At 42.6% G+C, this 23,598-nt stretch overlaps 1 protein-coding gene across 12 annotated transcripts in view; it reads left to right on the plus strand.

Annotated features, from left to right (window-relative positions):
* The window catches only part of WASF3 (WASP family member 3), a 141,535-nt gene that overhangs the window by 57,809 nt on the left and 60,128 nt on the right, over nucleotides 1-23,598 (plus strand). For 8 of the 12 annotated variants that reach the window (XM_039520243.1, XM_039520246.1, XM_039520239.1 and 5 more), the window contains one exon: nucleotides 1,651-1,740. The exons of 3 other annotated variants lie outside the window; for them this stretch is intronic. The gene's annotated coding sequence lies outside the window, so the exon portion shown is untranslated. Of the gene's footprint in view, nucleotides 1-1,650; nucleotides 1,741-15,509; nucleotides 15,706-23,598 lie in introns of all 12 variants that reach the window. One more of the 12 variants, XM_039520245.1, reaches the window with a different exon arrangement.

Raw genomic sequence — 23,598 nt, forward strand, 5'->3', positions numbered from 1 at the left:
TGATAATTGCTATTAGAATCCACGTATGGAAAAACGTGTTCCTACTTAATGTTGTTGATTCTGTGACTGAAAAGAAAGTCACAGAATATTGAATCAAATTTTTGAATATGCTATTAAAGAATGCACAGAAAAGTATCTTTGCCATTTCTCTGATAATGAAAATAAAATGAGAAAGAATAGAGAACTTATGTGCAGTCATCCTAACATACTTATGTATGGCTGTTTACATGCTACTTAAAATTTTGTTGTGAAAGAAGTAACATATAATGCAATCTCAAAGCACAGTGTATGCCTTTGTATGTTTGAGGAATAAATATGTTTAAGAAGTAAATTACGTTGTTTGTGCTTTTTGTTCCATGAAACCTTTATAGGGTTTTTTCTGGGTCTTTTGCTGGGATTTCTAGAGGGATTAAATTTTTTTTGAGTGAGGAAGGCAGAGAATTTGAGAAAATCACAACTCTGGATTGTGTTTTACCTTAGTTCCACCTCCTACCAGCTTCCAGTGATGATCAGGATGGGTTAGAACTCGGGGCTAGCCTTTTCTTCCAAGAGTATAGGGTCATTCACATATTGTGTGTGTATGCTTTTGTGACTTTAAACCCTAAATCTCTTTCTGATGGGATTCATGCTCTTTCTGAATAGGGCTTATACTGTCCCTATGAAGGTTGTGTGCAATGTTGTAGTTGTGTTGGTCCCAGGATATTAGACACACAAAGCAGGTGAGGTAATATCTTTTACTGGACCAACTTCTGTTGGTGAGAGACAAGCTTTTGAGCCTACCTAGAGCTCTTCTTCAGGCCTCACTCACCTTATCTTCCTAGGAAGATAAGAACTTTTTCATCCCTAGATCTTAACAACTTAATCTCAAGTGTCACCTTAGTTATTTTGCCTTTTGAAATGCATCAGTTTACATTAAATTGTGAGTGTTTTAAAAAAACCAGTAGCTGGCTGGGGGGACTTCTTCTAACTCCCATATATTGGCTTTAGTCTTCCCCCTAATTAATTACTCCGTTGTGTCAGATCTTCAAAAGAGACTATGGAGGCCACTTTTACATCTGCTACTCCTGTCCTGAAAATAGTTCAGACAGCACCTAAACCTCCATAGCAGAGTCTGCAATGTTGAAGGCTTGAGGAGGCAGGCGGAGAGCAGAATTACTGCTCGCTAGATGGGAACGTTGGGTTTAAAGCTGCCCTCCCTCCTCAGATATTCAGTGGCTGAGGAGGAATATGTTTTGGGAAGAGAGGTGAAGCTGTAGCCCTTGTTCTTTCAGTATCTTTTTAGCTGCTCCCTCCATGTAGCACCATTGCTCACAGCTGCATGAGATCCTTTCCATAACTCCATCTGACCAGCTGATTGGCTGAAAAGCTAAGTGGAACTGAGCCCTCCCAACATGCACATTTAGCACTGGTTCTGGTAGAGCAGAATTGCAGAGTGAGCTGTAAACCAGTACGTTATTCACAGATGCTCCGCTAATTTAAAGTTCTGCTATTTCATGAGTTTTCATGAGTTGTTTTCATTTCCAAAACTGATTTTAAAAATTTAGAGGTTCTGATTCTGTTTAAAAAAACTTAAGTTTCCAAAAAATATTTTAATTAGTTTTTTTAAATATTAAAATAAAAGTTGATTTTAATATTTTTCTGACTTTTCAGTGTTGTTCGTGGTAATCTCCAGGATCTACGGGAACGTAAACAAAGATTTTGATGACCCTAGCTGGAGAAAGTTGCTGAAGCCTCACTTTAGTAAGTGATGATTTGGAAACACGGTTTGCCTTTGTTTCTAAGTTAGTTAATTTCTGGAACATTTCTATCCTGCCAGCTCAGTGGAGATCCATTGACACAATATCTGATTTCATGGTGCACAGCTTTTCAGCCCTGAAGTCTTGAAAAAGTCTTTTCTCCTAAAAGTCCCAACTGAATTATTCAGTCTGAGGTGTCTGTTGGGTTTATAATGGCTTATTTATCTCATAATGGGAGTTACTGTATATGCAGCTATAAAAGCATTTGAAAATGCAGCATGTGTGTCTTTGTTTTACTATAGTCATATTGGCTCACGTGTTACTTTCAATGGTGCTTCACCTGTGCCTGGCCTTGCCTTACATTTTCATTTTCTTTGGATTTTGAGACAGGAATCATTAAAATTAAATGATTAGTGAGCTGCTTGTGTGCAGAACCTGTTGAAATCACAACTTGAGATACTGGGAAGGAGGAAGATTTGTGGCAAACAAGCCAGAGATACCAAGGGAAATTGACATGGCATCCACTTCATAGACTTATAGACTTTAAGGTCAGAATGGACCATTATGATCATCTAGTCTGACCTCCTGCATAATGCAGGCCACAGAATCTCACCCACCCACTCCTGTAACAAACCCCTAACCTATGTCTGAGTTTACCGAAGTCCTCAAATCGTGGTTTGAAGACCTCAAGCTGCAGAGAATCCTCCAGCAAGTGACCCGTGCCCCATGCTGTAGAGGAAGGCGAAAAACCTCCAGGGCCTCTGCCAATCTGCCCTGGAGGAAAATTCCTTCCCGACCCTAAATATGGCGATCAGTTAAACCCTGAGCATGTGGGCAAGACTCACCAGCCAGCACCCAGGAAAGAATTCTCTGTAGTAACTCAGATCCCATCCCATCCCAGACCACTGGGCATACTTACCTGCTGATAATCAAAGATCAATTGCCAAATTAATTGCCAAAATTAGGCTATCCCATCATACTATCCCCTCCATAAACTTATCAAGCTTAGTCTTGAAGCCAGATATGTCTTTTGCCCCAACTACTCCCCTCGGAAGGCTGTTTCAGAACTTCACTCCTCTAATGGTTAGAAACCTTCATCTAATTTCAAGTCTAAACTTCCTAGTGTCTAGTTTTATATCCATTTGTTCTTGTGTCCACATTGGTACTAAGCTTAAATAATTCCTCTCCCTCTCTAATATTTATCCCTCTGATATATTTATAAAGAGCAATCATATCCCCCCTCAACCTTCTTTTGGTTAGGCTAAACAAGCCAAGCTCTTTGAGTTTCCTTTCATAAGACAGGTTTTCCATTCCTCAGATCATCCTAGTAGCCTTTCTGTACCTATTCCAGTTTGAATTCATCCTTCTTAAACATGGGAGACCAGAAGTGCACACAGTATTCCAGATGAAGTCTCACCAGTGCCTTGTATAACGGTACTAACACCTCCTTATCTTTGCTGGAAATACCTCGCCTGATGCATCCTAAAACCGCATTAGCTTTTTTAACGGCCATATCACATTGGCGGCTCATAGTCATCCTGTGATCAACCAATACTCCAAGGTCCTTCTCCTCCTCCATTACTTCCAACTGATGTGTCCCCAGTTTATAACGAAAATTCTTGTTATTAATCCCTAAATGCATGACCTTGCTCTTTTCACTATTAAATTTCATCCTATTACTATTACTCCAGTTTACAAGGTCATCCAGATCTTCCTGATTGATATCCTGGTCCTTCTTTGTGTTAGCAATACCTCCCAGCGTTGTGTCATCCGCACACTTTATTAGCACATTCCCAGTTTTTGTGCCAATGTCAGTAATAAAAAGATTAAATAAGATTGGTCCCAAAACCGATCCCTGAGGAACTCCACTAGTAACCTCCTTCCAGCCTGACAGTTCACCTTTCAGTATGACCCGTTGTAGTCTCCCCTTTAACCAGTTCCTTATCCACCTTTCAATTTTCATATTGATCCCCATCTTTTCCAATTTAACTAATAATTCCCATGTGGAACCATATCAAATGCCTTACTGAAATTGAAGTAAATTAGATCCACTGCATTTCCTTTGTCTAAAAAATCTGTTACCTTCTCAGAGAAGGAGATCAGGTTGGTTTGGATCTACCTTTTGTAAAACCATGTTGTATTTTGTCCCAATTACCATTGACCTTAATGTCCTTAACTACTTTCTCCTTCAAAAATTTTTCCAAGACCTTACATACTACAGATGTCAAGCTAACAGACCTATAGTTACTCGGATCACTTTTTTTCCCTTTCTTAAAAATAAGAACTATGTTAGCAACTCTCCAGGTACAACCCCTGAGTTTACTGATTCATTAAAAATTCTTGCTAATGGGCTTGCAATTTCATGTGTTAGTTCCTTTAATATTCTTGGATGAAGATTATCTGGGCCCTCCGATTTCGTCCCATTAAGCTGTTCGAGTTTGGCTTCTTCCTTGGATGTGGTAATATCTACCTCCATATCCTCATTCCCATTTGTCATCCTACCATTATCGCTAAGCTCCTCATTAGCCTCATTAAAGACTGAGGCAAAGTATTTGTTTAGATATTGGGCCATGTCTAGATTATCCTTAACCTCCATTCCATCCTCAGTGTTTAGCGGTCCCACTTCTTCTTTCTTTGTTTCCTTCTTATTTATATGGCTGTAGAACCTTTTACTATTGGTTTTAATTCCCTTTGCAAGGTCCAACTCTACATGGCTTTTGGCCTGTCTCACTTTATCCCTACGTGTTCTGACCTCAATAAGGTAGCTTTCCTTGCAAATCCCTCCCATCTTCCACTCCTTGTAGGCATTCTGCTTTTTCTTAATCACCTCTCTGAGATGCTTGCTCATCCAGCTTGGTCTACAACTCCTGCCTATGATTTTTTTCCCCTTTCTTGGGATGCAGGTTTCTGCAACTTGGACTTGATGTAATTCCAGGCCTCCTCCGCTTCCCTGACTAATTGCCTTAATTCTTTAGAGTTAGCCCTTTTGAAATAAAAAAAACCCTAGTCCCAGATCTATTTTTGTTTATCCTTTGATCTAGTTTGAACTGAATTAGCTCATGATCACTCGAACCAAGGTTGTCCCCGACAACTATTTCTTCTAGGAGGTCCTCAGTACTCACCAAAACTAAATCTAAAATGGCATCCCCTCATGTTGGTTCTTCAACTACTTGGTGAAGAAATCCATCAGCTATCACATCCAGAAAAATTTGAGCCCTATTATTATTACTAGCACTTGTCCTCCAGTCTATATCTGGGAAGTTAGTCTCCCACGATCACACAATTCCCATTAGTGTTTACTTCATTAAAAACATTAAAGAGGTCTCTATCCATATCCAGATCAGATCCCGGCGGTCTGTAGCACACCGCAAGCACTATCTCAGGGGAGGCTGTAGTAGTTTTCTTTCCCAATGTGATTTTTGCCCAGACATACTCTGTCTTTATCCATTCCATCACTTCTTATTTCTTTACAGTTCCTTTGCCTTTATTTCTGTCTTTCCTAAACAGCACATAGCCTTCAATACCTGTACTCCAGTCATGACTACTATTTCACCATGTTTCTGTTATCCCTATAATATCTGGTTTCACTTTCTGTACCAGTAGCTCTAGTTCCTCCATTTTGTTACCTAGGCTCCTCGCATTAGTGTACAAACATCTTAATTTTTGCCATTTGGCTTCACTGACATTCTTTACCCGCTTAGGCACAGACATTCTACCACCAGTATCACCTATTAGACTGGTATCTACACTACCCTTCCTCCTTATGTCCATTCTCATACCCACGGCTGTATCCTTTCTTACTTGGTTTTCTTCCCTCTCAATGTTAAATTCCAGCATGGAGATTACCTGGACATCTTCCCCAAATTCCTAGTTTAAAGCTCTCTTAATCAGTTGTGCCAGCCTCCATCCTAGAAATCTATTTCCCTCCTTACTCAGGTGAAGTCCATCCCGAGAGAACAGTCCTCTGTCCATGAATGCTTCCCAGTGGCCGTACATCCCAAAGCCCTCTTTATAGCACCATTGCCTTAGCCATCTGTTAATTGCCATAATCTTATCACACTTTTGTTGCCCTTCTCTAGGAGCAGGCAGAATCCCACTGAAGGTCACCTGAGCCTCGATTTCCTTAAGCGTCTTCCCCAGCCTGGCATAGTCTCCCTTGATACGTTCCAGCGAGAATCTAGCTGTATCATTTGTTCCCACATGAAGGACAATCAGCAGATTCTTTCCTGATCCCCTTAGGATCCTTTTCAGCCTCAGGTCCACATCCCGTATCTTAGCACCCGGCAGACAGCACACCCTTCTGTTCTCCAGATCAGCTCTAGTTACAGGCCTGTCTATTCTTCTCAGTAAGGAGTCCCCAATCACATAGACCTGCTTTTTCCTGGTGACAGTGTGATTCTCCGGTCTATCCCCTGTTCCCTCTGGCTGCAAGTCCTCTCGATTTCTATTGTCCCTTGCAATCCTCCGCAACCCATCCCATATCCTCCTGGGGCTCATATTTGGTGTAGTCTCCATTGACTCTTCCCCTCTTCCTATAGGACTAGCAGCTCTTCTCTTCTTCCTTGCCCTCTCACCTTCAGTGAACACCTGCTGTGTCCCTTCTTCATTTTCCAACTCTGCAAACCTGTTCCTGAGCTCTATTTCTCCTTCACTGGCCCATCTTTTCCTCTGCCTGGTTCTTAGTCACATGCTTCCACCGTCCACTTTCCTCACCCAGCAGTCTCCCCTCAGAATTCTTTGGTCCTGCTTCCATCTGCAAGTCTGAGTTTATCCCTTCAGCTTCCTCATATCTTTGCTCCATCATCTGCTCGGACCCCCTTCTAAACTCTACTAGAGTTTCCACCTGCATCTCCAGTCCTCGGATCTTTTCTTCCATCAGCTCTATCAGTCGGCACTTCATGCAGATGGAACTCTTTTCAGGCACCCCCTCCAGGATCATGTACATGCCACAGCTTCCACATCCAGTCATCCTCGTTGTGTCTTTCACTGGTGCCTCTGTATCGGTCATAGCCTTCCCACCTAAAACCTGTTAATCCAGGAAACACAAACCAAAGCAGACCACCACCACCACCACCACCTACAGCAACACAAACCCCCAACAGGCACTAGACCACTGGCAGAACACCACCCTCTCCCTTCACTAGCCTGTCAGTTCCTTTGCCTAGGTTTCTTCGTCTCCCCCGCAAACTCCCACTGAAACTCCCCTGTTTACAGCTCTGTTTGCTGGCTCCTGTGCCGCTGCAGCTGTCTGCACCCAACTATGGACTTTAACCTTTTACACCTTCTGTGTACTTACATTGATTGTAAAATAGAAGAAAGCTCTAAGGAAGCCTGATTTCCTCCCCCACCCCCACTTCGTATCTATCTGTTTTAGGCTGCTATTCCTGCTGAAAGATATGCATGACTATCCTAATTTCATTTTAAAAGCCATTTTGAATACTGATGCGGGGTTTGGGGAAGGGAATGATTCAGCTGGATTGCTAATAAGCACTAAGCATGTTCATTGTTAGGTTATAATTCACTTCTGAGGGTGTTTATGGGGCTTGTTTACACTCAGTATTTGACATCTTGTCATGTTGTCCTTAATTATTGTCATTTTATTTAACTGAATTGATGTAAATTGCATTTTAAATTATTGGATATATACAAAGGGATTTGAGAGAAGAGCTTGTGTATCAAACCTCCTTTCCACACGGTTACTTAGCTTTGACTAGTCTTTCTTTCCTCTTCTTCTTCCCAATAACCTAAACTCTCTTAAATATACTATAGTTAGATTCCACATATTTGCACTGGACTAGTCAAAATAGCTGTTTTTATTTTTTAATAATGTATTTAAAATATTTTTACTTATGTCTCTTTACATGTATTTTTCTTCTTTATGGATTATTGTTCTTTGGAGATAGAGTCCCTTTGTCGCAAAATATTGAACTCCCCTCCACCCCCATTTATTGTCAATGTCATATGTGAACTGGTCTGTGCTCTGTTCCACAGCCTGTATGAATGTAGTGAACTTGGGGTATATGCTTAGTTGGGAAATGTATTTTAAAACAACTTCAAATTTTTGCTAATACTAAAATGGCATGTAATGAGTGTTTGGGGGGGTGGAATCTAATCTTTTGAGGAAATGTACAACATTTTCCCTAAAATAAACACTACAGTATTTTACTTTTTAAAAATGTTAGAGCTCAGCAAAAGCTAGCATTTCTGCCCTGTGGAAAATTCAAGTACTTTGAAATAGTTTTGTACTGAATGGGGATGAAAGGCTGAAATATCAGAACTTCCTCTTCGAGTAGCATCCCTATGAATTCTGTATTTCAGGTGTGCATGCACCTCTGGAGACCTTCATTGGAGATTTTCCATTAGCAGTATCCATTCAGCCTGCACATGTGCTCTATACAACCTCGTGCCGCATACCGAGGATGTATAGAGCTGCCTGGGTGAACTGCCCTTAGGTTCTTCTTTCTGCTTGGCCTGCGACAGAGCTGTAGCGCGTCCAGTGTGCACGCCTCAGCATGTTACAAATGCTACCTCTCTTGTCGGGAGGCTATCCTGGTCAGTGATGGCCACTAAGTATATCCATTGCTTGGGAGAGTCCCGTGTCTACCAAAAGTGTAACTTCTGCCTAGCTCTTAAAACTAGAGCACGGAAGACTCAAGAGATTAAATTGAGATTTCTGATGATGGAGCGTTCCCTTTGACCTGCTTCTGAGTCAGGTCAGAAGACCTCCACCTCCTGTACCTCTGTCTCTGGACTGACCCAGTGCCCCTTTGACCTTGGCCAAGGTGTCCCCTAAGGGGGGGGAGACTTTGGAGGACTCAAGGAAAACTCCAAAGAGGAGGAGCTCGGTTTCCATAAGGGGCTGGCTCCCAGAAGGGGCTGGCTCCCAGAAGACCCTGGTTTCTCGCTAAGTCTGTGGCGTTAGAGGCTTTGACCTCTCAACTCAGTACCATGGAGGTGAAGAATTTTTCCTCCAGAGTTGTGAGAGCCAGGAGATCCTGGAGCACTAAGAGAAGTGCAGCTCCAGCAAGCCAAGCCTCTCCTTTCCCCCCAGACCATAATAAATAATATATGGAGATATACCTATCTCATAGAACTGGAAGGGACCTTGAAAGGTCATCAAGTCTAGTCCCCTGCCTTCATGAGCAGGACTAAGCACTGTCCTTGACAGGTGTTCTTTTTGTGTGTGTGTGTGTGTGTGTGCGCGCGCACCCCAGGTCCCTAAATGGCCCCCTCACAGATTGAACTTACAACTCTGGGTTTAACAGGCCAGTGCTCAAACCACTGGGCTATCCCTCACCCACACCATCTGTAAAGGACAGGGAGGCCCAGGTCATACACTCCTCTAGAATGGCCCTGTCTCCATCAGTCTTATCAGTACCTGCAAAATTGAATCGTCAGACACCTTTGGCCCTGGCACCTACATGCTCCATATCAGTGGTACCATCCACCTCAACCGCTGCATCATTGACCTGTTGAACCTTGGGACAGAAACAATGATGGAGATCCAGGAGTACCCCAAATCACAGCTGGATGATCAGCCTGAACCACAGGCAGAAACCTAACCTGTGGAGGAGAAACCATCCTGGGGGAACCATCTTGACAAACAGCAGCAAGCATATCTTCCCATTTTGCCCAATACCTTTTTGAACAGGATCCTTCTGTATTTTGGGGGTATGCCTCAGGGTAACATTCTCCAAAGTAAGTCAGCCTACAGAAGTGCACATGCAATTACTAGCTAGCCATTGTTGCACCCACTTTAACTAGCCCACAGCTACCTGGAATTTATCATCCTATTCCCAATTTGGCAGAACAAACACCTTCCACCCGCTCCCATTATATGACAGGCCCAGGGGATCCTACGCAAAGGGGAAAAACTAAGTAAACATCTTACCATCTCCAAGCCCACAAAGACTGGAAATAGCCGATGGAAATGGAATTCCAAAACTGATGGAAAAGTAACATTTTATCAATGTTGGCATGGAGACTACAACTTGGACATTAACTTGTTCTTTTCCCACAATAGTATTGGCATGAGAGAGAGGGAAGGGCAGGGAAATGGCTAGCACATCACAGACACAACTGTTGTGGATGATAGAGAGGCAAACAACACTCCTGGAGCACAGGGCCTTTGAAGCCTTCCAGCTTTGAGCAACTTTGAATTTTGAATAGTTTTTGGTTTTGTTTTGCATTTTTTACTGTTCACAAGCTTATCACATTTGACTTAGTGTATTCATTGCTACTGACGCACTGAAAATGTGTTTACATTCATGGTTCTGAATCTTGCACCATTCCCTGAAATATGCATCATCACAGTTGTCATAACAGCCACACATGCACAAAAAGGCTCCTGTTTACAAGCATTATATGACATTCACATATCATGCACTAAAAACTCAACAAGAAATGTGATATAACATACACACCAAGTCTGATTAACTCCTTTTTCGAGGAAGTAGACAAGAAAATGTGCACAGTCAGTAATGCTGATAGATGTCCTCTACAAAAGCATGTACGCTTTTTACAGGTGTCACCTATACTTGAACTATGAGTGTAATTTGGCTCTTACTCTGTGCCCTTGAGTAGTTGCATCATTTCATAGAGGCCTCCAATCAGGCCATTCAAAATCTGCCCACCACCATCCATTTGCAATGTTTTCTCTCTTGCCTTCACAATAGTTGCACAAAACACAGCAAACAGCTGTCCTAATGAAGATGTTTCTTATCAGGATGTTCCATCTAGATTTCAATTTTCCAAATGCATGTTCCAGTCATTCTGCAACTACTCAGAGGCTAGTTACAGTTCAGTTTCATAAGCCTAAGGCATTAGAGGCTAAACTTAGTCTCCCGGAATAGGTGATGGAATGGCAATGCCACCAATGTTCAGTGATACTACAGCAGCAAAATTGACATTTGTCATTGGAGATTTGTTACAGTCCAGATTTTCCAAAGAACCTGGTATCATGAACCTTTCCAGCCCACCCCATGTAAATATTGGTGAACCTTCTGTGGTGATCAGCCGGGCCTTGCCAAACTGTAGAAAAATACTCCTTTCTGTTGTTGAACTCCATGGCTTCATTTGTGGTGGTGGGGGAGTATCTGAATATGCAGATGGGTCCCATTCCTGGACCCAGTACAAGTCAGGGCCCCCAAATGTGGAAACTAGTTAGATCTGCTTGTGTACTGCTCAGTCTTATGACCTGAAGGGAAAGAATCTTCTTGATAGCAGCACACATCTCTACGACAACAGCCTTGACTGTTTTGAGGTAAAATCCTTTGAAATGTTGAAACATTTTGTTTTGGAACAATTTGACATTAAACTGTGTTCACGTCTTGTAATTTATGCCCCCTTTCTTCCCTGTGGGCCAGGGTCCCTGGCCAGACTACCTCACCTTGTGATGCACAACAGTCATGGAACTCCCATGAAGCACCGTGTGGGTGCAGCCAGAATGGAGACTGCGGTGCATCATGAGATGTAGTCTAGCCAGGGAACCTGGCCCATTGCGGGAGGCAGGCAGAAAGGGGCACAAGGCACTGCAGCAGCTCAAGCAGACACAGATTAATGTTGAATTGACCCAAAACCATGGGTGGCGAGTCCTATGGGCCCCTGGTGCCTGGGCACCAGGAATATTCCTGACCCAGGGCCCAGCTCCAGCAATGTCTGAGGCCGGGTCTCTCCCTTGGCCCCGCCTTCCCCACCGCAGGTCCCCGGGTAGGGTGACCAGATGTCCCGATTTCATAGGCACAGTCCTGATTTTTGGAGCTTTTTCTTACATTGGCACCTATTACCCCTTAATCTCTGTCCCAATTTTTTTCATACTTGCTATCTGGTCACCCTATCCCCGGGCCATTTAAAACAGCCTGGGGCCCCCACTCACCACCGGCAGCACAGCAATGCTGAGTGGCTTCCTGCCTGCTCGCTCCATTTGGCTGCCGGCCCCTCCCTCCAGCCCCTGGGCGGGGTGGGTCTGTCCCACCCCATGTGCCCCTGCGGCCAATGGGAAGTTGCAGGGGCAGCGCCTGGGGGTGGCAGCACATGGAGACTCCTGGACTGCCCTGCCTAGGAGCCCCAGGTAAGTACCACCCACCAACCCCATCCCAGAGCCTGCACCCCCCCTTCAACCCCAAACTCCCTCCCAGAGCCTGCACCCTCTCCCTTTACCCCCCATCCCCAAACTCCCTCTCAGAGCTTGCATCCCTTCCCTCCTCACCCACTCTGGCCCCCAACCTCCCTCCCAGATCCTGCACCCCGAGCCCCCTCCTGCACACCCAGCCCCTACCCTAGCCTCCGGAGCCTGCACCCAGCATCCAAAGTCTGTCACAGAGCCTGCATCCCCACCCACTTCCCACAAACCCTCTCCTGCCCCCAAACTCCCTCCCGGAGCCTGCACCCCTCCTACACCCCCAGAGCCTGCACCCCAGATCCCCCCCACCCAAACTGCCTCCTCCCAGAGCCCAACCTCTCACCTGTCCTGCACCCCAATCCCCTGCCCCAGCCCAGGGCCTGCACCCCAGACCTCATCCCCCAACCAAAACTCCCTCCCAGAGCCTTAGGCAGGTGGGGGGTGGAGTTTGGGTGGGCGGGTTCTGGGCACCACCAAAATTTCTACAGACCTGCCACCCCTGCCCAAAAGAAAATGTTCAAATGTGGTTCAACAAACTAAAGTATTTCAAATCAGGTTGACCCAAACAAGAACAAAATACGTTGTTTTGCTTTTCCCAATAGAAAATGGAGAAACATCAGCCAAATTGACACTTTCCCATTGAAAATTTCAATTTTACAGTAGCCACATTTTCTGCTGAAAAAATGTTGAGAAGAAAAATTCCTGAACATCTCTAGTACTGAATTTAAAAGGGAAGACATTTACAGTTTTCTAAAAAGATGCTAAATCAGAATGAGGGTAAGTCATAAGTGTTAGTTTGAACAGCTAGTGAAGACAGAAAACATAAATCAAATTAAAGACAGAGACAACCAAAGGATCGTCAGCTCTAGATCTTTTTTATTTTTGTTATGTCTAACTTCACTTTTTGCCTAGGCTTTTACATAAGAACGGCCATACTGGGTCAGACCAAAGGTCCATGTAGCCCAGTATCCTGTCTTCTGACAGCGGCCAATGCCAGTTGGCCCAGAGGGAGTGAACAGAACAGGTAATCATCAAGTGATCCCATCCCCTGTTGCCCATTCCCAGCTTCTGACAAACAGAGGCTAGGGACACCATCCCTGCCCATTCTGGCTAACAGCCATTGATAGACCTATTGTCCTTTTAATTTTAAGTAGCAAGGAAATAAAAATAGAAAACACTGTGTATCTACAGATCACTTTCAAAAGACAAAAGGAATTTATCAGGGGAAAAAAGAACCCGTCACCATTTTCCTGCAGATGTTTAAGTTAGGGTTAATTGCAATGCTGAGAATCAAAAGGAAGCTTCCATTGATTTTACTGCTGGTTAGCTTAAGGTCTTTTGAGGATTTAAACTGCACATTTTCATTGCAGTGTAGATCTTAAAGACCTTAACATTCTGTGGTTGTCACAATGGTCTTGACCCAGACAGATATTCTAAGCAGTTGAAATCCAATAAGACAGTGTTAAATAGGATCAATATAAGTCAGCTCTGCAGTTTACATCTGTTAAAACATTCTGACATTTTTAGCTTCTGGAGTACTCTTATTTCTTCCAGCATACACAGCTTTAGGTCAATTCTAAACTGTCTTTGAAATATGTATGGACTTCAGTCTGTATTGCAGTATAAATAATAGTAGTATTGCAGGTTCATACATGCAATTTGTTGGCATGTGTTAAATTCTCCATCACAAGATTTATGTTATCAGTAAATTCCCCAACATAACATTAAAAATACATAGTAAACAGTAGATGAGTTGCTTATATTTATTGCATTACACAATTGCAAGAACACTGTAATTTAGATAAGAAAACTGATCCCTCCCTCAGTTCAATGAAATTGAAATGCAAAAATTTATATTTCATTACTTTGATTTTTGTTATGGGTTCTTAAGATGTGCAGTTTGTATCCTTCAAAGGAGCACACTTAAACATTCACAGCTATACTCTAACATTTTTTAAAAGAAGTTGAGCATTATACAGACTCCCTCTTCTTAATGATCCTGTACTCTTTCTGACTTTCCTTGCTCATCATTTCAGATTATAATGGTATTTGTGTGCCTGCAGCCATACTATCCTGGGTTGTAATCTTGTCAGATCTAATGAAATAAGGAGGGTTGTGCTAGGACAATACTTATATAGGAAAGGAACTTTTCCCAGGAAAAGTCACTATGCTGCAGGTAGCTGTGTTGAGTATTTGTGTCACTTTCCCTTTATGTCAGTATTTGACCGCTGCTGCTAGATACAAATGGGGACAGGGAGAACGAATGGTAGGTAGGCAGTAGAACCATCCACTCCCCTAAAGATGCAGCCAGTAGCATTTGTTAACAGGAGCGGACTGACTGTTGGCCCACTGAAGAAGCAAAATGTGGGAGTAGGGCCAGTAGATCCCTTCCTAAGACTTCAGCATGAAGAAGGATTAAAAGACCTCTGAGTTGCCACCCAGAAGCTGAGAATCAAGGTAAAGGAAAGATGTCATGGGGAGAGGGAAAGATTTTTGTGAGGAGGGGGTGAAGCCAGTGCTGGCTGAAATCATACATAAGAATGGCCATACTGGGTCAGACCAAAGGTCCATCTAGCCGAGTATCCTGTCTTCCAACAGTGGTCAATGCCAGGTGCCTCAGAGGGAATGAACAGAACAGGTAATCAAGTGGTCCATCCCATTTCCCATTCCCAGCTTCTGACAAACAGAGGCTAAGGACACCATCTTCAACCCCACCAGCAATTCACTTCTTTGCTACCCTTTCTAGAGACTAAAGCCATGGTGGATTTGGGATCTGCACTCTCTCTTTTTATGGATGGGGGCAGTGTTCATAGTTGGAGAGACAGCGGGGGCCAGGCTGCTTACTGAAATGAAGTGTGGGGACACCAGCAAATTGGGGAAAAGAAACCCTGTTAGCCCCTAAATACCTTCTCAGAATCCTGATTGCTGCAAATTTTGTGAACCAACCCCCATCCTGAGAGAGAGAACCATCTAGATATTATCTGCTCTAATTTTTCTTATTGGCAAAAACAAACAAAATCCTTCCACTATCCTAAATTCTAGTAGTGGTGATACATCTGGTATGTACCACCAGTAAAACCTCCAGTAATAAAACTGAATTATTTATCCCTTTAAAGGAGAACTACATTTAAAAAAAAATTCATAATTCTCTCTGTTGCATCTATATCAAGTAAAGACTTTTCACTAATTTCCAGCTTGACCTATACAAGTAAAGTGTAGTAGGTAACACACATCATGTGAACCACTTATGTTGTGTAGCTTGTACCCTTATAAGGAGGAGATGTGTGGAATAGCAAGACTCCTTTCGGCAGGTTTGGGAGGGCTCTTTGGCCCAGGGAAGGTGTTTTACTATCCTGCCAGCCCTCTATTGCAGTAAGTTACCATCTGCACAGCCAGTAGGGTTATAGATAGCGTTGCATCAGTATAGGCTACCTACTGTATTCACATAGTGGGTGAATTCTTACATTTCATTTTAACTGAGTTTTACCTTAAAAATTACTAAACCAAAGGAGCTGTCCGGAGACATGCAAAGTTTGCAGTTATAAACTTCAGCCATTTTTGTGTAATTAGAGAGTTGATGGTCAAAGGGGGAAACTTTTTTCATGCTTGTCTAACTCAAAGAGCAAAATCACTTCATCTATTTATCTTTCCAGAATTATTTGTCTTTGATCTGAGACGAAGAGTGGAAAATTGCATCCCAAAAGGATCCTAAACGCACCTTCCTTTAAGCTCCCTCCCAAATAAATCAGAAGACTTAGCTTGAATACCTTATCTGAGCTCAGTTGCAGTTGTCTGCCTGCCTGCCTGCCTGCCAGAATGAGTGTCTCAGACATTCAGGAGAAAGACAGGGTATGGAGGGGGATGTTGAAGGATGTGTCTATACCCCTTCTCCCATTCTTTGTCTGATATATTTAGATTTTAAGCTCTTTAGGGCAGGGATGGACTGTCTTACTGCTCTGTTTGTACAGTGTCTAGCACAGTATCCTAGGAACTATGATAATACAGATACATTAGAAGTAAGTGGAAGACCGGGAACAGAGTAGGCCATTACTCAGTGAAGAACGCAAGGCAATAACAGAAAATATGGAAATGTCAAAAGTGCTAAATGACTTTTGTTTTTGTTTTCACCAAAAAGGTTAGTAGCAATTGGATGTCTAACATAGTGAATGCCCGTGAAAATGAGGTAGGATCTGAGGCTAAAATAGGAAAGGAACAAGTTAAAAATTACTTTGACAAGCTAGATGTCTTCAAATCAGCAGCCTGAAAAAATCCATCCTAGAACTCTCAAGAAACTGATTAAGGAGATATCTGAGCCATTAGCAATTATTTTTGAAAACTTATGCAAGATGGGAGAGAGTCCAGAGGACTGGAAGAGTGTCTGGAAAACAGTTCCCAGACAATAGTTATCAATGATTCACAGTCAAACTGGAAGGGCATATCAAGTGGGGTCTGTGACAGGTTCCCCCCGGGGCACCTCTTGGAACTGGGGTACCACTGAGCCCACCTGACCCACCAGCCTGGGCTCCCTTTACACTGTATTGCTGAAGCAAGCCAGCCAAGCCCTCCCTCAGGCTTCAGACTGCACTTAACCAGCACACATACAGGTAGGGACACGCCCAGCTCTGCAGCTATACACATAGATGCTGAGATCAGCTGTGCATGGGAAGGCTCAGCTAAGGACCTGTCTGATACTCAATTGCACATCCCCTTCTGGAGTGTAAATCCAAAATTATACTGTCTTGTGCTGCACAGAGAACTGTACAGCATAAACTCATAATATTTGTTCCCCCCCTCAATGTAGAGGAAGATATGCAACAGCTTCACCCCCCTCCCTCCAGTTATGATTTCCACACACTGGTTTTAGATAAAACAAAAACAAGTGTATTAACTACAGAAGATAGATTTTAAATGATTATAAGTGATAGCAAACAGATCAAAGCAGATTACCTTAGTAAACAAAACTGCAAACAGTGTTTAACACACTAAATAGGTAGGATATGAATTGGCAAATTCTCATCCTGATTGATAAACAGGCTGGCAGATTCCTAAGGCACAAGCTGCCTTGGCTTTCCCAGGTTTTCATCCACAGGCTAAAAATCCTGCTAGCCTGGGGCCATCACTTCCCATAGTTCAGTCCTCGTTTCTCAGGTGTTTCCAGGTGTGTTGTAGGGAGTGTGAGGTACCATCATGATGTCATTGTCCCACTTCTATATATTCCCACTTGTTGAAAAGCTGTTTTGCTGTGACCTGGGTCAAACAGTTCCCATTGTGTAGTCTATCTCTGAGAGGTTTACATTGAGATGGTTCGTGGGGTAATCCTTGTGTCTCCTTTTTCTCACTAAGCCATTAACGTTGTTTGGCCTTTTTACGGTTGTACCTGAAAGGCTGCTTGTGGGTGTTTTCAGTCTCACAACATGTTTCAGTAACACATAAATAGCTAAACTTTATAAATTCACATATGATGGCAGCACACACAGTCCAATGAGATATTAATGTCTAGCACATCAAGACCTTTAAAATGATATCTCACAAAGCATACTTTGTACAAAACATATCCTAATTATGACAGTGATGAATATTGGGGTGCCAGGGTGTCTCAGGGTCCCACAGAAATCAGTTCTGGGTCCGGTTCTGTTCAATATTTTCATCAATCATTTAGATAATGGCATAGAGAGTACACTTATAAAGTTTGTGGAGGATACCAAGTTGGGAGGGGTTGCAAGTCCTTTGGAGGATAAAATTAAAATTCAGATGACCTGGACAAACTGGAGAAATGGTCTGAAGTAAATAGGATGAAATTCAATAAATACCAATGCAAAGTACTCCACTTAGGAAGGAACAATCAATTGCACACATACAAAATGGGAAATGACTGCTTAGAAGGGACTACTGCAAAAAGGGATCTGAGGGCTATAGTGGATCACAAGCGAAATATAAGTGAACATTGTAACACTGTTACCAAAAAAAAAAGTGAACATCATCCTGGGATGTATTTGCAGGAGTGTTGTAAGCAAGACAGAAGAAGTAATTCTTCCGCTCTACTCCATGCTGATAAGGCCTCAACTGGAGTATTGTGTCCACTTCTGGGTGCCACATTTCAGGAAAGATGTGGACAAATGGGAGAAAGTCCAGAGGACAACAAAAATGATTAAAGGTCTAGAAAACATGGCCTATAAGGAAAGATTGAAAACATTGGGTTTTGGTTTGGAGAAGAGAAGACTGAGAGAGGACAAAACAGTTTTCAAGTACGTAATAGGTTATTACAAGGAAGAGGGAGAAAAATTGTTTTGCTTAACCTCTGAGGATAGGACAAGAAGCAGTGGGCTTAAATTGCAGCAGGGATGGTTTAGATTGGACATGAAGAAAAACATTCTAACTGTAAGAAATTGCCTAGCGATGTTGTGGAATCTCTGTCACGGGAGGTTTTAAGAACAGGCTAGACAAAGACCTGTCAGGAACGGTCTAGTTTATTATGTAGACTGCCTTGAGTGCAGGGGACTGTACTAGGTGACCACTTGAGGTCCGTTCCAGTCCTATACTTCTATGATTCTATGATATTGTGTAGGAGGTCCAGGATATTGAAAGGGGATAAGGGATTGGGGAGGAATGGAGGGGTTGCAGAAGAGAATTAAGGTCTCCAGCTTCTTCTCCACTGTTTTATAATATATCATTCAGTCTGACCCCACCCAGTGTACACCGGTTGCCCAGTGTTGCAAAAATATGTGTATGTTCAAAATAAATTTGAGATTGTCAAAATTCCATTTTTCATTCAAGAGTTTGGTTTCCAATAATCTTAGTAACTCTTTATTACCTTTACATACACTTTTGCCAGTTCTTAAAAAAGGAAATGTAAAAATAAAATACTATTGTTGTACAAGGTCCATTCTACCAGTATCTTAGGAGGCTGCTGAACAGCAGTTACTAAAATTATACAGTGTAGTTATAGCCCTGTTGGTCCTAAGATATTAGAGACAAAGTGAGTGAGGTAATATCTTTTATTGGACCAACTTCTCTCTCTCTCACCAACAGATGTCAGTCCAATAAAAGATAATACTTCACCCATCTTGTCTTGCTACTAAAATTAGATATTTTAAAATCAGCAGGTCCAGATAACTTGCATCACAGTTTTAGGAGCTCCTTGGATTGTTAATTTTGATTTTCAATAAGTCTTGGAACACTGGAGTTGTTCCAGAAGACTGGAAGAAAGCAATGTTGTGCCAATATTTTAAAAAGGTAAACAAGAAGTCCTAGTAATTGTAAGCCTGTCAGTCTAATATTGATCCCGGGCAAAATAATGGAGTGGCTGATACAGGACTTGATTAATAAAGAATTAAAGGAGACTAAAATAACTAATGCCAATCAACATAGGTTTATGGAAAATAGAATTTGTCAGACTAACTTGATTTTTTGTGTGAGATTACAAATTTTGTTGATAAAGTTAATAGTGCTGATGTAATATACTTACACTTCTGTTTAACTAGGTATTGCATGACATTTTAATTAAAAATAGAACATAATAAAATTAATATGATGTCTCTCTAATCTGGTCGCACAGGGTTCAGTTCTTGGCCCTACCCTATTTAACATTTTTATTAATGACCTGAAGAAAACATAAAATCATCACTGAGAAAGTTTGCAGATGACAGAAAAATTAGGACAGTGGTAAATAATGATGAGCACAGTTCACTGATTTAGAGCACTCCGGATTGCTTGGTAAACTGGGTGCAAGCAAACAATGTGTGTTTTAATATGGCTAAATGTGTACATCTAGAATGTAGGCCATACTTGGGATGGGAGATTATATCCTGGGAAGCAGTGGCTCTGAAAAAGATTTGGGGGTGGTATGGAATAATCAGCTAAAAATGAGCTCCCAGCGTGATGCTGTGCCAAAGGGGCTAATGTAATCCTTGAGTGCATAAACGGGGATATCTCGCGTAGGAGTAGAGAGATTATTTTAATTCTGTATTTATGCCTGGTACAACTGCTGCTGGAATACTCTGCCCACAGTTTGAGAAGGATGTTGAAAAATTGGACAGGGTTCAGAGAAAAGCCATAAGACTATTTAAAGAGGGGATGAGAAAACCTGCCTTTTATATAGTGGTAGACTCAAGGATTTCTATTGATTTAGCTTAACAAAGAGAAGTTTAAGGGGTGACTTGATTAGTGTGTAAATACTTATATGGGGGACAAATATTTGATAATGGTCTCTTCAAACTAGGAAAGAAAAGTATAACAGGGCCTAATGGCTGGAAGTTGAAGCTAAGAAAATTCAGATTGGAAATCAGGTGTAAAATTTCACCTGTTGGTGGATGTGAAGAGGGTATTCAAAGATCACAGGCTTAAAGAAACAAACTGATACTGTAAATGATAACACAATGAGTTGGGGGAGAATGAGGTAACAAAAAGACTACTTTAGTCAAAGAGACCTTGTAGGGAAAAGATAAGTGCAGCCAAAAAAATAAAAGGGGTGAGGGGAAGAGAGAAATAAGTTATTGTTAGCTGAGGGGCATTCACAAATGGACCAGGAAAAGTAGGACTGAGGGAAAATGTCTCTTAATAAATGAGGAGAGGGATGAAATTAATGACTCAGAAATGGCAAGGAAACTGAATTCCTTTTTTAAAAAACCTTTTCTTCAACAAGAAAATCAATACAAAATACTTGCATTGTAATATTAGAAAAGAGAGTTAAGCCACAAAAAAGAAAAACCTTGCTCTTTTGTTTTCAGTTTGCTTATATAAACACTCCTAGTAAAGTTCTTTAACTGTGGAGTGAAATGCAGAAATACTGTAAATTTAAAAATCCATTAATATTGCAGTAGACCAAAACAGAACAAGAAATAAAATGTATATAAATACATCCCATCATTGTCTGAAAACAAGTACACTATCAGAGTATTCAAGAAATCAAGGCAAACACTGTAGTCATCCCAGTCATATTACTAATTTCCCATCTGTTTACTTAATTGTACCTGGAAAGAAATAGATTATTTTACTAATTGCATTTGCTTTACTTTACTTTTGATTAATGTTGCCAGTTGATCAGAATCAGATGTTCCTATTTGTTTGATAACTTACAATACTTACATGGGCACAAAAGGGAGATATTCTCACCACAATCTGTTTATAAAAACACTAATGACATTTAGGCTTGTCTCCCTGGGAATTCCTGGGAACACAACCTTGCTCCTCTACAACGTTTTATGTCAAGATTGCCCGAACCACTGTATCATCTAATCTCTATTTGAAGAGAAGACAAAAATAATAAACTTCCCCTTAATTATCCTGATTCAGAGGAGTACCAAAGGACATAATAAACCTTCAGTAATTCCACTGAAGTCAAGGGACTGTTTACGTACTTTTAATTTGGCTTTTGCTTAGGTGATTTGTGGACTCATGGAAGTTGGTTGAGAACACCTGAGGTGAAAGTCCTTCAGGCCTACACACACTGCAGCTTGAGCCTGTTTCCCCCCATGCCATTTACTGTTTTGATCTCCTTTATGATACCACTGGACTGTCAAATCTGACCCGAAGAAGTGAGCAAAAAAATTGAGCTTGTGAAGCTGCATATAAGAAAAATTCCTCTCAATAGAAGAGCAAAAAAAAAAAAATCTTTTAACAAAGAAACAAAATTGCTTTAGAGACATCTGAACCAGTTTCACAGCTGTCTAGTATGCAGACAGATATAGCATGAGAAGATCAAAAATGAAAACCTGATGCTAAGAGGAACAAACTATTTTGATCAAACCGTGACTATCTTGCACTCCTTTCCCGGCTAGAAGGTTGTAGAGTTAGTAAGGCCTGGTCTACACTACGCGTTTAAACCGATTTTAGGAGCGTTAAACCGATTTAACGCTGCAACTCCTCCCCAACAAGAGGAGTAGCGCTAATATCGGTATTACCATATCGGATTAGGGTTAGTGTGGCTGCAAATCGACGGTATTGGCCTCCGGGCGGTATCCCACAGTGCACCACTGTGACCGCTCTGGACAGCAATCTGAACTCGGATGCAGTGGCCAGGTAAACAGGAAAAGCCCCGCGAACTTTTGAATATCATTTCCTGTTTGCCCAGTGTGGAGTTCCGATCAGCACAGGTGGTGATGCAGTCCCAAATCCAAAAAAAGTTTCAGCATGGACCGTACGGATGTGATCGCTGTATGGGCAGACAAATCTGTTCTATCAGAGCTCCGTTACAGAAGACGAAATTCCAAAGCATTTTTAAAAAAGCTCCAGACAGAGGCCACAGCAGGGACTCAGCACAGCGCTGCGTGACAAGCGTAACGGAAAGCCAAAGAATCAAATGGACGCTCATGGAGGGAGGGAGGGGGGACTGAGGACTCAAGCTATCCCACAGTTCCTGCAGTCTCCGAAAAGCATTTGCATTCTTGGCTGAGCTCCCAATGCCTGTAGGGTCAAACACATTGTCCGGAGTGGTTCAGGGCATAGCTCGTCAATTTACCCCCACCCACCCACCCCCAGAAGTAAAAGGGAAAAAAATAGTGTCTTGACTTTTTAAAATGTCACCCTATGTCTACTGAATGCTGCTGGTAGACGCGATGCTGCGGCAGTGAACTGCAGCATCCTTTCCCCCCCTCCCTTGTGGCAGATGGTACAATATGACTGGTATCCATCGTCATCATTAGCCTGGTGGCAGACGGTACAGTGCAGAAGGACTGGTATCCGTCCTCATCATCAGCCCGTGAGTGCTCCTGGCTGGCCTGAGGTGAGGTCGGCCGGGGGCGCCTGGGTAGATGGTACAGAACGGCTGGTAACCATCTTCATCATAGCAACTAGGGGCTGAGCTCCATCAGCCCCCGCCCTTCATGTGTAAAGAAAAGATTCTGTACTGCCTGGACTATCATAGCAGCGGGATGCTGGGCTCCTCTCCCCCACACCGCTTAATGTCCTGTCTGGACTATCATCGCAGCTGGAGGCTGCCTTCCCCTTATTTTATCTCACTAACAAGTCACTGTTTCTTATTCCTACATTCTTTATTACTTCATCACACAAATGGGGGGACACTGCAACGGTAGCCCTGGAAGGCTGGGGGAGGAGGGAAGCAACAGGTGGTGTTGTTGCAGGGGCATCCCCTGTGAATGGCATGCAGCTCATCATTTCTGCGGGATCTGACACGGAGCTGCTGTGCTCTCTGGTTCTGTGATACACTGGTTCTTTAGTACACTTGCCCCATATTCTAGGCAGGACTGATTCTATTTTTAGATACCATAAAGGAGGGATTGACTCGGGGAGTCATTCCCATTTTTGTCTTTTGCGCCCCCGGCCGACCTCAGCCAGGGGCACCCATGACAGCAGCAGACAGTTCAGTACAGAAGGATTGGTAACCGTCATCTCATTGCCAATTTACAATGGCAGCAGACGGTACAGAACGACTGATAACCGTCTCTGCTATCATGCAAAAGCAAATGAATGCTGCTGTGTAGCGCTGCTGTATCGCCTCTGTCAGCGGCATCCAGTACACATACGGTGACAGTGACAAAAGGCAAAACAGGCTCCATGGTTGCCATGCTATGGCGTCTGCCAGGGCAATCCAGGGAAAAAGGGCGCGAAATGATTGTCTGCTGTTGTTTTCCCAGAGGAAGGAATGACTGACGACATTTACCCAGAGCCACCCGTGACAATGATTTTTGCCCCATCAGGCACTGGGATCTCAACCCAGAATTCCAAGGGGCAGGAGATCATGGAACTATGGGATAGCTACGGTATAGCTACCCACAGTGCAACGCT

This window comes from Mauremys reevesii, linkage group 1 (genome assembly GCF_016161935.1).
Source record: "Mauremys reevesii isolate NIE-2019 linkage group 1, ASM1616193v1, whole genome shotgun sequence".
NCBI classification, from domain to species: Eukaryota; Metazoa; Chordata; order Testudines; family Geoemydidae; genus Mauremys; species Mauremys reevesii.